Here is a 13,191-nt window from a genome sequence, read left to right as displayed (position 1 = left end):
TGAGCCATCCTGCCAGCCCAGCAGGCTTCTGTGTTGTTGTTTGCTTTCTGAGAGGGATTGTAGCCATGTAGCCCAGGCTGCCCTCGAACTCAGAGATCCTCCTACCTCTGCCTTCCAAGTGCTGGGACTAAAGTTGTGCATCGCCACTGCTACCCAGCAGGTGAAGGTGTCTTAAAGTCTCTATATTTGATAGTGCCATCATCTATTTCTCCCGGAAATTTAGCCTTTCATTTAAAAAAATATTTATTTATTTATTTATTCATTTATTTATTTATTTATTATGTATACAATATTCTGTCTGTGTGTATACCTGAAGGCCAGAAGAGGACACCAGACCTCATTACAGATGGTTGTGAGCCACCATGTGGTTGCTGGGAATTTAACTCAGGACCCTTGGAAGAGCAGGACCTCTGAGCCATCTCTCCAGCCCCTATCCTTTCATTTTTACCAGTGCCAGGACTGAACTGAATATCCCCGCACTCGTCAGACAGGCGTGGTTTCTCCGTTTTGTAGTATGCTTCAGTGATCTGCTACTATGCATGTTAGGTTTTGCATGCATGTTAAAAAGATTGTCATGTTATAGTACTTTGCTTTTCTAATGTTGTAAAACACCACAAACAAAATCAAACTCAGGGAGGAATGAGTTTATTAGGCTTACATGCCACAATCACAATCCATTGTCAGGTGACATCTGGGCAGGACCTGAAGCAAACACCATGGAGGTGCGCTGCTTATTGGCTCGCTCCGGATGACTTGCTCGGTTTGCTTTCCTAGACCACCCAGAACCACCGCCCAGGGGCGGCACCTAGCAGAGTGGGCTGGCCCTTCCCACATCAATCATTTATCAAGAAAATGTTTTACAGACATGCCACAGGCTAATCTGAGGGAGGCATTTATTTTCTCAGTTGAGCTTCCCTGTTCCCAGGTGACTCTAGCTGGTGTCAAGGTAACAACAACAACAACAAAAAAAATGTTTAGCATGCTCCACATTTCACATTTCACAGGCTTCCAACCCTCTGAGGCCAGAGGGCCATCTTCTGGTAAGATGCATACTCTGAGCTCAGAGAGATGATGGAAGGACTCGTGCTAGTCAATAGTCCTCCTGCAGGAAGGGCACAATTTGTTGTCAGTGCTGGGCGGTTCTAACAGTTGTTCTTGTGACTCAGGAATACACTGGTTGCTGGGAGAGATCAGACTGTAGTTCTTAAACAATCAGGGTTTTTACCTTCATGTCAGAGAGTGGTGGCGGGTCCGCGGATGGTTTGAAAACTGCGCGAAACGATTAGGAGCCCAGAAACCACTATCTCCAGAGTACGATTTCCAACCTCAAAATCCCTCGCTGTCCACAGTGGCTTCAGAGGCTCCGGTTATTTCATGTGGTTCGTAAGCAAGAGGAGGGAAAGGGAAGGCACAAAAAGATCATTCACTGGACCCTATAGGATTAAAGGGACTCATTTCCCAGGCTCCCTGCAGCTTGGGCAGCCAAAGAACTGGAGTTGGAAGCCCCAGCCTGACTAATAATCCTTTTTGTGCCTCCGCAGACCCTGTGGAAATGTACACTTTCCTGGTGAGTTGTCATGAGCTGTTTGAGTTTTCTGAGAGGCTGGCTCCGGGTCCATCTTTTACTGGTTCAGACCTAAGCCTTCTTATCTCCAAGTATCTTTCAGAGCCCCAAACCAGAAAAGTAAAAGCCTTCATTGTGTCCTTGAGACCAGTGAGAAGATAACCCTTTTGTATCCAATTTAATGACGTCATCTAGCTACCGCTACTTGTTCTTTTACTTGGAAACCTGACCCAAGGGAGCACTCTGCTCTGCTGAGAACTCTTTCTGTTGAGAGCCTCAGCTGATGACCTCAAAAGGGCTTCCTTAGTCAATTTTTGATAGATATTTTGAACACTGATTTGATAATGTTTTATGCTGTCTCTCTCTCTTGTTATGTATTCATTTATGTTGGCTTACTATATTATTTTTTTTAACAAAAACATAATTCTTTGGGAATTTCACATCATGCACCCCAATCCTACTCACCTCCCAGTCCCTCCATATCCTCCCCTCACCCCTGCAGCAACCCCCCCCAAAAAAACTGAAAAAAAATCAATTAAGAACAAAACAAAAAACCCACCTCGCTCTTCCATCTTTCAAACCCCTCTTCGTTCATCCTAGTGGTACTATGTGCTGCAGTGTGTCATGCAGTAAGCCCTTTCGTCCAATCAGCCCCACCCACAAAATGTTCGTTGCACTGAGTCATTGTATTGGCTCAAGGCCTCTGGTACAACATCCATCACTTGACCCTCACTGAAACTCCTCTCAGACGTCCTGCTCTTGCAACCCGTGCCTCTGCAGAGATTACAAGCAGGGGAAAGTGGGGCCGTCCCTCCCAGCAGCACAGGGACAGAAGACAGAAGAGCGAGGTTTACACACGGGCTTCATGGAGCCCCTTAGAGGCCACAGGCATTGATATGCAATCCCTAACCCTTCACACTGCTGTATGTTCTCTGGGACCAAACTCCCTACATACACAGTAGAGTACTGGCTTGCTCTCCTGCTGGACCTGCAAGGCTTCTGTGATAGGATGGTCCAAGCGATGATCTATGCCACACTTTTGATTTGTTTTTGTTGTCGTTGATAATGATGCTGATGTTATTGCTTTGTTTTTGTTTGTTTTGCTTGGCTTTTTTGTTTTTCGAGACAGGGTTTCTTTATGTACCTTTGGAGCCTGTCCTGGCACTCGCTCTGTAGACCAAGCTGGCCTGCAATTCACAGAGATCTACCTGTGCCTCTGCCTCCTGAGTGCTGGGATTAAAGTTATGTGCCACCATTGTCCAACTTACTTTGCTTGTTTTTATTTATTTATTTATTTATTTATTTATTTATTTATTTATTTTGAGACAGGGTCTCACGGTGTGGTTCCTTTGTAAACCAGGCTGGCCTCAAACTCACAGAGATTCTCCTGTCTAGGTGTGCTAGGAACAAGGAAAGGTGTGTGCCTCCATACCTCACATACTTTTGTTTGTGAATGAGTGAGGGTTTTTTGTTTTGTTTTGTTTTTGCGTTTTGGTTTTTCAAGACAGGGTTTCTCTGTGTAACAGCCCTTGTCCTGGAACTCACTTTGTAGACCAGGCTGGCCTCAAACTTGCAGAGATCTGCCTGCCTCTGCCTCTCAAGCGCTGGGGTTAAGGGTGTGTGCCTCCTTTGCCTCGGACTCACAGAGAGCTACCTTCTTCTGCCTCCAGAGTGCAGGGATTAATGGGATTAAAAGTCTACCACACCGTGCCCAGCTACTTCATTCCTGTCCCATTCCTAACACAGCCTCAGAAAACTGAAGGAGTGAATGAGCCCACAGGTGAAGGAACACATTCCTGGTAACAGGACTGGAATCCCAGCTCTCAGAGACCCAGGCAGGAAAGGCCAGGAGTTTAAAGCCTACCCGGGTGGCTGTGCCCGCCTGTGATCCCAGCACTCGGAAGGCAGAGAAAGAAAGAAAGAAAGACAAACCAACTTTGAGAGTTCAAGGCCGGCCTGATGGGAAGATCCTGTTTCCAAACAAAACAACCCAGCGGTGGAGGGCTCCTGACAGCAGTCTGAGGAGGTGGGACCTGGAGATGTTATAGGGGTCTTGGCGGGAGGGATGGTCATCTAGTGGCCACTGAGTTCATTCTGAGGGACAAAAAAGAAGAATTGTACATCCGGGAAAGAAGACTGAAACAGCAAGAGAAAGTGGCCAGATTTGGAGAATCTGACGGCTCACCCAAGTCTCACCCCACAGAGAAAGGACTGGCAGACTGGAGAGAATGAGGCAAGCAAGAACAGCAAACAGCTTCCAGCCAGGTTGGGAGGAGCCAAGAACCAAGAGTCTGCGTGGGCTGCTCTGGGTTGGGTGTTTTAAGGGTCCCCAACCTTCCCCTTTGCTAATTCCTTCTCCTTCCACTGATTGGTCCTGCCTTTGTATCCTTTCTTGGGTGGGCTCTTTGACTTACCAGCGGGCTTTTTCTTTAGCTCATTAGCAGTGTCAGAAGATGCAAGGTAAACTCAAGGAATGAGAAGCAGGCCCTAGGTCTCTTTGAAAGGGTCTGTCCTTGCTTTCCTGACAGGCTTACAGTCCCCAAACTCTCCCACAGAAGGAGATGAGGTGGCTCAAGACTGGGGAAGAGTAGGAAGAAGCAGGATAGGAAGGCTTCTAGAAGGGGGCAGCAGTGGGTGGAGCCTGCAGGATAAATGAGAAATCCAAGTTGGAAATGGGCAGCGAGGGGTGGCTAGAGAGTACAAGACATTGTGTGCCCACCCCACACAAGGGCTGAGGTGAGTGGGTAAAGTTTAGTCATTGGGGTTGCCTGGAAGTCAGTTTGCATAGGGAAGGGATTCTCAGCTCCCTGCAGATGGGGGCAGGCAGGATTGTGGATAGAAAGTCCAGGCAGGTTTTCCTCAGTAACCGGAGATGCCTTGAGAAACTGTGAGACCTCACATCTGATTTTATATGAGCTAGTGGTATGGTTACCCCATCTCTTGGAACCTACTCCTGAAGAGGCAGGCTATTCAATTACAAATCATCAAGACATCAGACCCTTCTACAAAGACGAAAGAGTGACTGATGGCACTGGAAGACTCCATGGCATTAGCCACAGGAAGGCCACCTTGCACTGGGGAGGGCAGAGCCAAGAGCCAGGAGGTACAGGTGGGCATGACTTACCATATAGGATAGGCACCAGGTACACCCCATGACCAAATAATTAAACAACCAACCAAACAGATAAATATTAAATCAAAAGCAGGAAAATACACGTGCTGGGGAACTGGCCCCCTGGTGGCTGCTCGCGCAGCCTGCCACATCAGAACCTTTAAGTGGTCCTGTTTTCGAGATGTTAAGACAGGTGGAGATGAACCTGGAAGTGAATACAGACAACAGGGAGTTTCCTTGACTCAGAACCAAAACAAACACGTGCCCCTAAAAGTCCTGCATGTGAGCCAGGCATGGCGGCACGTCTTTAATCCTAGCACTTGGTGGCAGAGGCAAGTGGATCTCTGTGAGTTTGAGGGCAGCCTGGTCTACATAGTGAGTTCCAGGGCAACCAAAGCTACATAGTGAGATCCTATGTGGCATGCTTATGGCAACTGTTAGGTTTCTGAGGTAGTATAAAGACACGGGAGTCAGAAAAAAGGCAGGGGCCTGACCTTTGACAGAAGGGACTATGTTTATTGGTGCACACAGCAAGGGACAGATTCTCTCCTATTGAAAGTTAAAGAGTCTACCGGAGAAAAAAGATGGCTGCAGCCCATTATAGGGGCAGACTGAGGGTGCCAATGTGGATGCAGTGTGTAGCTTGGGTTTCCCTCCTGCATTTCCTCCTCCTGGAAGTTGCTCACCCCAAGGCAAGACAAGCTGTTCAACAGATCCAACGCACACTCCATCCTAGGGTGACCGAGCAAGGTCAAGCACGATTATCTGTGACCTCGTAGGAATCCTGTTTACAGTCCAGGCGCTCTGTCTATCAGCAGTGTTCTTCAGGGCAGTCCAATGCGAGAACAGCTGGTAAACACAGTGTAGTCTGTCTGACTCAGGGTGAGGGCCAGCTGGGGAAGGAAGCAGCCCCGACTCCTGCCAAGCTGAACATGGGAATCTGGTTCTGAGGGAGACACCTGGACACAAGTGCTGTATGCCCTACAAGTCCATGTCTGTGATGTGTCCAGATGGCAAGGCTAGGAGACTGGGCATCACAGAAGGTACCAAGGACGATGCATGGGCATAGACAGAGTGCTGTGGGTGGGGCCTGTTCTGGGACAGGTCACGATGGTTGCAAGACACTGAAAATTGCTCATAGACATGGGGTTTACATATGGACATGCATAACTGCACATTTAAGAGCTTTAAATTGATTTCTGTGGTGCTGGGGATGGCATCCACAGCCTCAGGCAGCTAAGCAAGTGCTCCCTCACCGAGCTGGAGCCCACGTTGCAATACATCCTTAGGGACTACTTCACATTCAGTTTCTCTGCAAACCTAAAAAGCTTTTGTGGTTCAAATATGAAGCGTCCCCCATGGGGTCATGTGTGAACGAACGCTCAGTCCTCAGCAGCTGGTGCTGTTGGAGAATTGTAGAGATTTAGGAGGTGAGGCCTCACTGTAGGAAGAGGGTCCCTGGGCCTGTCCTCAGGTCCTCTCGGCTTCGGTCTGAGCCCTCCGCTTTCTGGCTTGCTGAGATGTGAACAAACTGCCTCCCACTCCCATCACCACAGAGCTGTGTGCTGCCATACTGTCCCTGTGTGGTGGAATGTGTCTCCTCGATCTGTGAACCCAAATAAATCACCCCCTTTTATTTTTTGAGGCAGGATCTCCTTTCCCTATGTAGCCTTGACTGTTCTGGAACTACTAGCTCTGTAGATCAGACTGGCCTCAAATTCAGAGATCCGACTCCCTCTGCCTCTCAAGTGCTGGGATTAAAAATGTATGCCTCCACCGACTGACAAATCTTTCCTTAAACTGCTTTTTAGGTATTTGATTGCAGCAACAAGAAAAGTAAGGAATCCACACTTCTCATAGTTAAAAGAGTCAAATGAGACTGGGGTGTGGCGGCAACCCAAGGAATCAGTGGCCCTGAGCTTTAAGGTATATCTTACTGGCTAAGCTGTGGTGGGACACCCTTGACCTCTTTCAGTGTGCTCACTGCCCACCTGCTCTATCCCTTCCTCTCTGGAGAGAGTGCCAGCACCACCTTCAGCAGAGATGACCTTCACCTGTAGGACGTGTGTGTCTAGGTCATCAAGAGAAGAGCAATGTGTTGGATTGTTGGGCACAAGAGGGTTTGGGGGTTCAGTTCCTCTACTCTTTCAATGTTGAGTATGTAGATACATAAACTCATAGACAGGCCCTAAGTTCTCCCAGACTATATACATATGTCCCAAGAGGGTGAAACACACCACACCACACACACACACACACACACACACACACACACAGAAGAACAGATAATCAATGTCTCTGGTGCTGGGACCTGGACTCTCCTCAGAAAGCCTGTGATGTTGCCCCTGTATTTGTCTGATCATTATTAACTTTTCTAATAAACACCTTACCCCCAAAGGGTTAATTACCTAAAGGCCTTCAGTGGACTGTGAAGCTCTGGACAGGAAAGCTGACGGCTAACACTATGGAAGCTCCTGATCACCAGACCCATAAACCAAGTTCATCTGTATCTACTATTTCCAGACTGAGCAGCAGATAGACTCTTCCTTCCCTAAGTTCTCCCCTTTCCATCCTAAAAAAACCTGAAAGCTTATATGACGTGTACAAAGACTCACTTCTTTAGTCTGTGGTCCTTCTGTTCTGATTAAAGAACAATTCTGCTTCGGAAGATGCCTGTCTTTTTATTTCCAGGTCACCTCGATCAATTTCTATCCAACACCCCTAATAATCCATCGTGATGTCCCTCTTGAGGCCTCTCTATCCCTCTGGCAGTCTATCACAATGTCCCTCTTGAGGCCTCTCTATCACAGACATTTTAACCATGAGAATGGATACACAGACAAGCATGGAATGCACATACTGAAACAGACACCATTAGACACATGGAAATATGCACTGGCATGTATGTGTGTATACACACTGATGGACACACTCAGAGAGGCTCACATCACATACACACATTCACACGTGCCCATGAGCACGCACGCACGCACACACACCCAGCTGAAATACAGGACCAATACTTCTCTTCTACTTGGGAGCCAGGCCAATGGACCAACATGCATAAAAACCATCAAGAGGACATGAGGCTGGCCAGGAGGAGCTGCTGGCCTAGCATTTCCTGTAGCCCTAGTCACTGTGACTTACCTGCCCAGGAGATACTTGGCTACATGGTGTGTGAGAGCCTTCTCCAGATAGTCACAGATAGTGAGTAAGGCCTGGGCTGGTATAAAGGGACAGGGAACATCCCTGTGGTCAGGTCAAGGTACTATGGACCCATCATCTTTCAAGGGCTACATCTGCTAACATAGTCTTCATTGGTTAGATGTGCTCTTTCTCCTGAAGCCACAGTGGTTGGGACAGTGGTGATGAATAACACCAAGAGCCATCCCTTCACCCTACCCACTCCTAGGTCTACATAACCAACTGCACACAGTTTTTATATACAGTCAAAGAGGCAAGCAACACAGGCCCAGAGCCTGCAGTGAAAGTCTGTATACCCAACTTTGAAAGGGCAATGGTTGGACAAGAATGTTTGCTGGACAAGAATCCCATCTCTCATTCAGCCTTCACTTAGAAGTCCAGGTTAAGTGTCTGTAAGTGCATATAGCTACATAGGGAGAGAGTGCTCAGGAGCTGGGACTTGAGTCCTACTTCCAGTTCTTCCTGGTTTGGGGGATGTCGCTTAGACCTCTGAGCCTCATTTTCTGATTGGTAAGCTGGATTTCTGGAAGGTCTAGGGAATGTTTATCAACAGCATGGTGGGAGGCCAGTGCATGGAGCGCACAGGGTGCGGTGGTTACTAGTGACTATCTGGTGTCCATGTAAACCTGGCTCCTGCTTCAAAGGGAACAAGAGACTGTTTATTCTGGAGCCAAATATCTGTGGCTACGGCTGGGGAACATGGATTTGGTTTACCCCAAATAAGATGTTCCAGTCTGGAAACAGTTTTGTGGAGTCTTTATAGTTGTACAACAAAAGAAAGCTAAAAAAAAAAATCAGGATGCTTTTCAAATATATTGGTGGGAAGCTCAGGTAGGCCGGTCTTAGTGATGTAGGGAGGTCTTTGCTGATGGCACAAAAATACAGTCCTCACCACAAGGGTAAGAGCCAAATATGAGCGACCATGGCCTGGAACACAGCTTCAGCTCTCCCCAGATGCCATGCTCAATGAGGGAGAAGGCTCAGAACCTCAGAACTTTTTATGGTAACAGAACAGAGGCATCCACAAATCAGGACACTCTTCAAACACATCCGTGGACACGCCAGGTAGGGGTTTATGACCGCACGGGGAGAACCCTGCTATTGGCTTTCGTTGCTGTTGAGAGGGTTCTCAGTCCACTGACTGGTGGAAAACTAGGGTTTTGTGAACACATTCCCAAAAGGTTCTTACTTGCTTGTGACAGGATATTAGATCTGACACAAAGATAGGCAACAGGGCCAAAGATGGCCCCAGATAAACTGTAATTAGGCTCTGGACCTGTAACATTCCAACTCTTCTACATCACCGAAGGTCTGATTAGTCTACGGACCTTTGTAGACACAGTGTCTCCCTAGGAATGCTTGTCCACACTGCTGTGGACCTCAGATGCTATCGGATACATTCTTAGCTCAGGCTGTTAGCTCAGGCTGGTGGAAGCGAGGGTCTGTTAATAACACATCCCAAAAGGCGTCCCTTAAGGCACAAGAATGTTAGGCTAGACAAGAGCAGGTGACAAATGGCATGTTAAGGAGGCTAAAGATAGTTCCAGATAGTTTGGATTTACAACATTCCAGCTCTTCACAACCGTGGACTTGTAATCAGTCAGTCAGCCTCAGAGAACCTTTAACATAGTTGGTGGCTGTTTTTCTGGGAGCTTCGGCTCACACCAGCTGTCTTCAACTAGGGGTTCTACTGTCCTCAGAGTCAACAGCTAGAAGTGCATCTAAAGACTTCTTTCATGGGTGAGGGCCAGGGTGTTCAATATCCTCCTCTTTGCCAAGGTTGCACAAATCACAGGGAAGTTGCCTTGCCTTATACCCTGTACCCTGAACCTGAGTCCATTCTTTCTGCCTCTGTACTGGGGATTGAATTCAGGGCTGCTGGACTCCATACTCAGCCTTGAACAGACTCTATCTGGGCACTGAACTTATAGGCAAAGAGGTAGGGCCTAGGGGAACCCAGCAGGGGTGGGAACCCAGCAGTCTGGTGCTAGTTACAGATGTCTCTTTAGTCCCAGGGCACAGGACATGTCACCTCCTTTCTCCTGTTAGCACCCTGTGCCAGTGTTAACATGTGCCCACCAAGTGTGGGCCTGGGAAGGCTGGTGACGGCTGCCGCCACTCACCATGTCTAATAACCAAGAGGAACAGCACAGGTGGTATACATGCCTGTCATTCTGGCATTCAGATGGCTGATGCAGGGGGACTACCAAGAATTCAAGGCCACGTCAGGAATTCTATGCTAACCAGGGTAAGAGAGCGAGGCCCTTTCTCAAAACAAAACAAAACATAGTAAAAAATCCAGTCCAACCCAACAGAAAAGCAAAAACAAAAACTACGGCAGAGAAATGGTGCATTCCTAGCCTGTGACAGTGCACCTGCGGGGACATTCCTGTTCAAAGCAGCAAAGCATTCAGTGAGTCGTGACAAACTCAGAAACCCTTGGCTTGAGCTCTCCCAAGTTGCTAATGTCATTCTTCAACTTCTGAAATGGCATTTTTGAGGCAGGATCTCTTTTTTTTTTTTTTTTTTTTTTTTTTTTTGTACTGGAGGGACAGCCATGAGTGCTGGGAACCGAACACTTATATTTTTGGCTGTGAGCCTAGCCTTTAACAGCTGAGCCATCCCTCTAGGCCCAGGATCTCATTTTGTAGTGGAGGCTGGCCTAGAGCGTGTGACCCTCCTGCTTCAAGTCTTCCAAGTGCTGGACTAGAGACATGTGCCACCACACCTGTTTTTGATGTCTTCTTTTAAAAAAATGGTTAATTACTTAATTGTGTGTGTGCACATGTGTGTGTGCGTGTGTGCACATATGTGTGCGTGTGTTGCACACATGGGGTTAGGGGATTTGGTTCTGTCTTTCCACTTGGACCCCGGGGATTCCACTCAGGTCCTCAGACTTGGTGGCAAGAGTTTTTATCCTCTGAAACTTCTCATTTCCTCTCCTCTCTCAGTATATTTCTTCTTTTTCTCTTTCTCCTCTGCCCCAACTTGAGACAAGGTCTCACCATGTAGCCCTGCTGTCCTGAAACTCACTATGTAGACCAGGCTGGCCTCTAACAGAGATCTGCCTGCCTCTACCTCTGCCTTCTGGGTGCTGGGATTAAAGATGTGTACCACAATGCCCCGTCCCCAGTATATTTCTAATGGACAAAGACGGAACAAAGCCAGCTCTGTGTGGCCTGTGATCTTAGAACTGCGTATTATCAGAACTGTCTCAGTGTGGATGTGGGCTGGGCTGTTTGCCAGCTGACAGTGTTAAGTGTCTGTAAATTCTCATCCTGAGCATTGTGCTGTGTGTTGACAGAGTGTCTGTTCATGGTGTCCCAGTGAAATCCACCCTTACCCCTCAAACAGTTCACAAGAAAACAGAACATAAAATCAGAAGCAGATGAAACACATGCCAAGAAATGCAGACGCAAATCCACAGGAGCCCACGGAAAACTCTTGAGTGTTTATTGTGGCTTGAAATTTTTTGAGATAGAAAATCCTTAAGGCGCCGGGCGGTGGTGGCGCATGCCTTTAATCCCAGCACTCGGGAGGCAGAGGCAGGCGGATCTCTGTGAGTTCGAGGCCAGCCTGGTCTACAAAGGGAGTTCCAGGACAGGCTCCAAAGCTACAGAGAAACCCAGTTTCGAAAAACCAAAAAAAAAAAAAAAAAAAAAAAAAAGAAAAAAAGAAAAAAAAGAAAATCCTTAAGATATAAATTTTCTGAAAAATAAAAAAATGAAAAAAAGTTGCCTAAGTCTGGGGTGTAGCTCTATGATAGAGCACGTGCCTAGCAGGGCCTGGGTTTGATCCCTAGCACTGTATACCAAACAGCACCCCCAAACACACAGAAGCGGCCGCACGTGTATGAAAGGGTACCTAGGAAAGCATTGTGGTTCCCTCTTTGTAGATCCCCTGTGCATGAGAGTGAGTCATGTCACGAGACCAAAGGCCTGTGCAGTGTGGGAAGTCAGCCTCATGCTTAGTACACGGTCCATTTTGGCTGATGCTTCCCTGGGAACCAGGAAAGCAGTCCTGGTGGGGGTGGGACTGTGGACATGCAACATGCGGCTCGAATCTGCAGCCTGGTTGATTTTTCCTGCATTTGCTCTCAGCTTCCATGACAAACACTTTCAAGTCTACAAAATAGATTCATGGTTGCCAGCATCCACTGCTCATTCCCATTTGCTGACACGGACCTTTTGTCTCTTGCTCTGTGCCTTATATGCTGGCTTCTGTGTGGGGCAGTCTTCAGTTGCTGCAAGAAGCCCCCTGGGGTGGCTCTTCTGGCTGGATCTGCTCCCAGCTTTTGTCTCTCTGAAGACAAAATTCACTTTGCTTCCTTTCATTTTCATTTTTTTGGTTAGGGTTTTTTATTGCTTTGAAGAGACAATCATGACCATGCAACTCTTAAGCTCATAGAGGAACCCCCCCCCCTTTTAAAGCTTTTTTTTTTTTGAGACAGGGTTTCACTGTGCAGCTCTGGCACTTGCTTTGTAGACCAGGCTGTCCTCGAACTCACAGAGATCCGCCTGCCTCTGCTTCCCGAGTGCTGGGATTAAAGGCGCATGCCACCATCCCCAGGCAATGAAACCTACAGAGAAACCCTGTCTTGGAAAACCAAAATAAAGAAAGAAATAAAAATATAAAGTCTCGCTCTGTTGCCTGGGCTAGCATTAAACTCATGGGCTCAAGGGGTCTTCCTGTTGCCTCAGCTTTCTTAGTAGATTAGAGTAGGTAGTAGTATGTCACCAAGTCTGTTTTGAGCCTTCATTTTTGGAGAATAATTTCACTCAAGCAAAGCAGAGCCTTGTCCCCATTCATCCAGCAAGTAGGTGATGAGTTTTGAGTAGGCACCAGTATGTGTAGGCAGAAGCGTCAAGGGTAGCCGAAGCAGAGTCCTTGGTCTCTGAGAAGGGAAGAGTGTGGCTGGCAGAAGAAACTAGAGATGGTAAGGCCCCGTGACTGGCAGGAATGTGAGTCAGAGTGAGGTCAGGGTTAGTCTGGCTTGAAGAGCAAACGGAGCTTCTCAGATTGAGCTGGGATGAGACCCTGAGGTGGTGGGAGAGAGGAACCGCAGCAGAGAAAGGGGCAGAACCAAGAGGGCTTTTAAACACCAAGTGAGTGCTGGAGCCCGTGCTAGATTTCTAGGGATCAGATCTTGTCCAGGGGAGATGGGTTTCAGAGGTAGGTGAAGGGCAGTCTTGGCCTTGGCTTTGAATGGTAGCTTTAAAGCCTGTCCCTTACTCAGAGACTGTGGCGTCAGCTTCCTCAGGACAGAATACAGCCTCAGCCCCCACAGGACTGCTGGGTAGCTTCCAAGAAG

General features: G+C 47.7%; 1 long non-coding RNA gene across 1 annotated transcript; it reads right to left on the bottom strand.

Annotated features, from left to right (window-relative positions):
* Positions 1-1,060: 1,060 nt before the first annotated feature.
* LOC130878550 (uncharacterized) lies at positions 1,061-2,164 on the bottom strand. The gene is made up of 3 exons (XR_009057448.1): positions 2,124-2,164; positions 1,226-1,433; positions 1,061-1,102 (listed from the first exon to the last, which is right to left on the bottom strand). It is a non-coding gene; the product is annotated as an uncharacterized LOC130878550 (long non-coding RNA).
* Positions 2,165-13,191: the final 11,027 nt, after the last annotated feature.

This window comes from Chionomys nivalis, chromosome 7 (assembly GCF_950005125.1).
Source record: "Chionomys nivalis chromosome 7, mChiNiv1.1, whole genome shotgun sequence".
In the NCBI taxonomy this organism is placed as follows: Eukaryota; Metazoa; Chordata; class Mammalia; order Rodentia; family Cricetidae; genus Chionomys; species Chionomys nivalis.
This window is presented reverse-complemented; position numbering and strand designations above follow the sequence as displayed.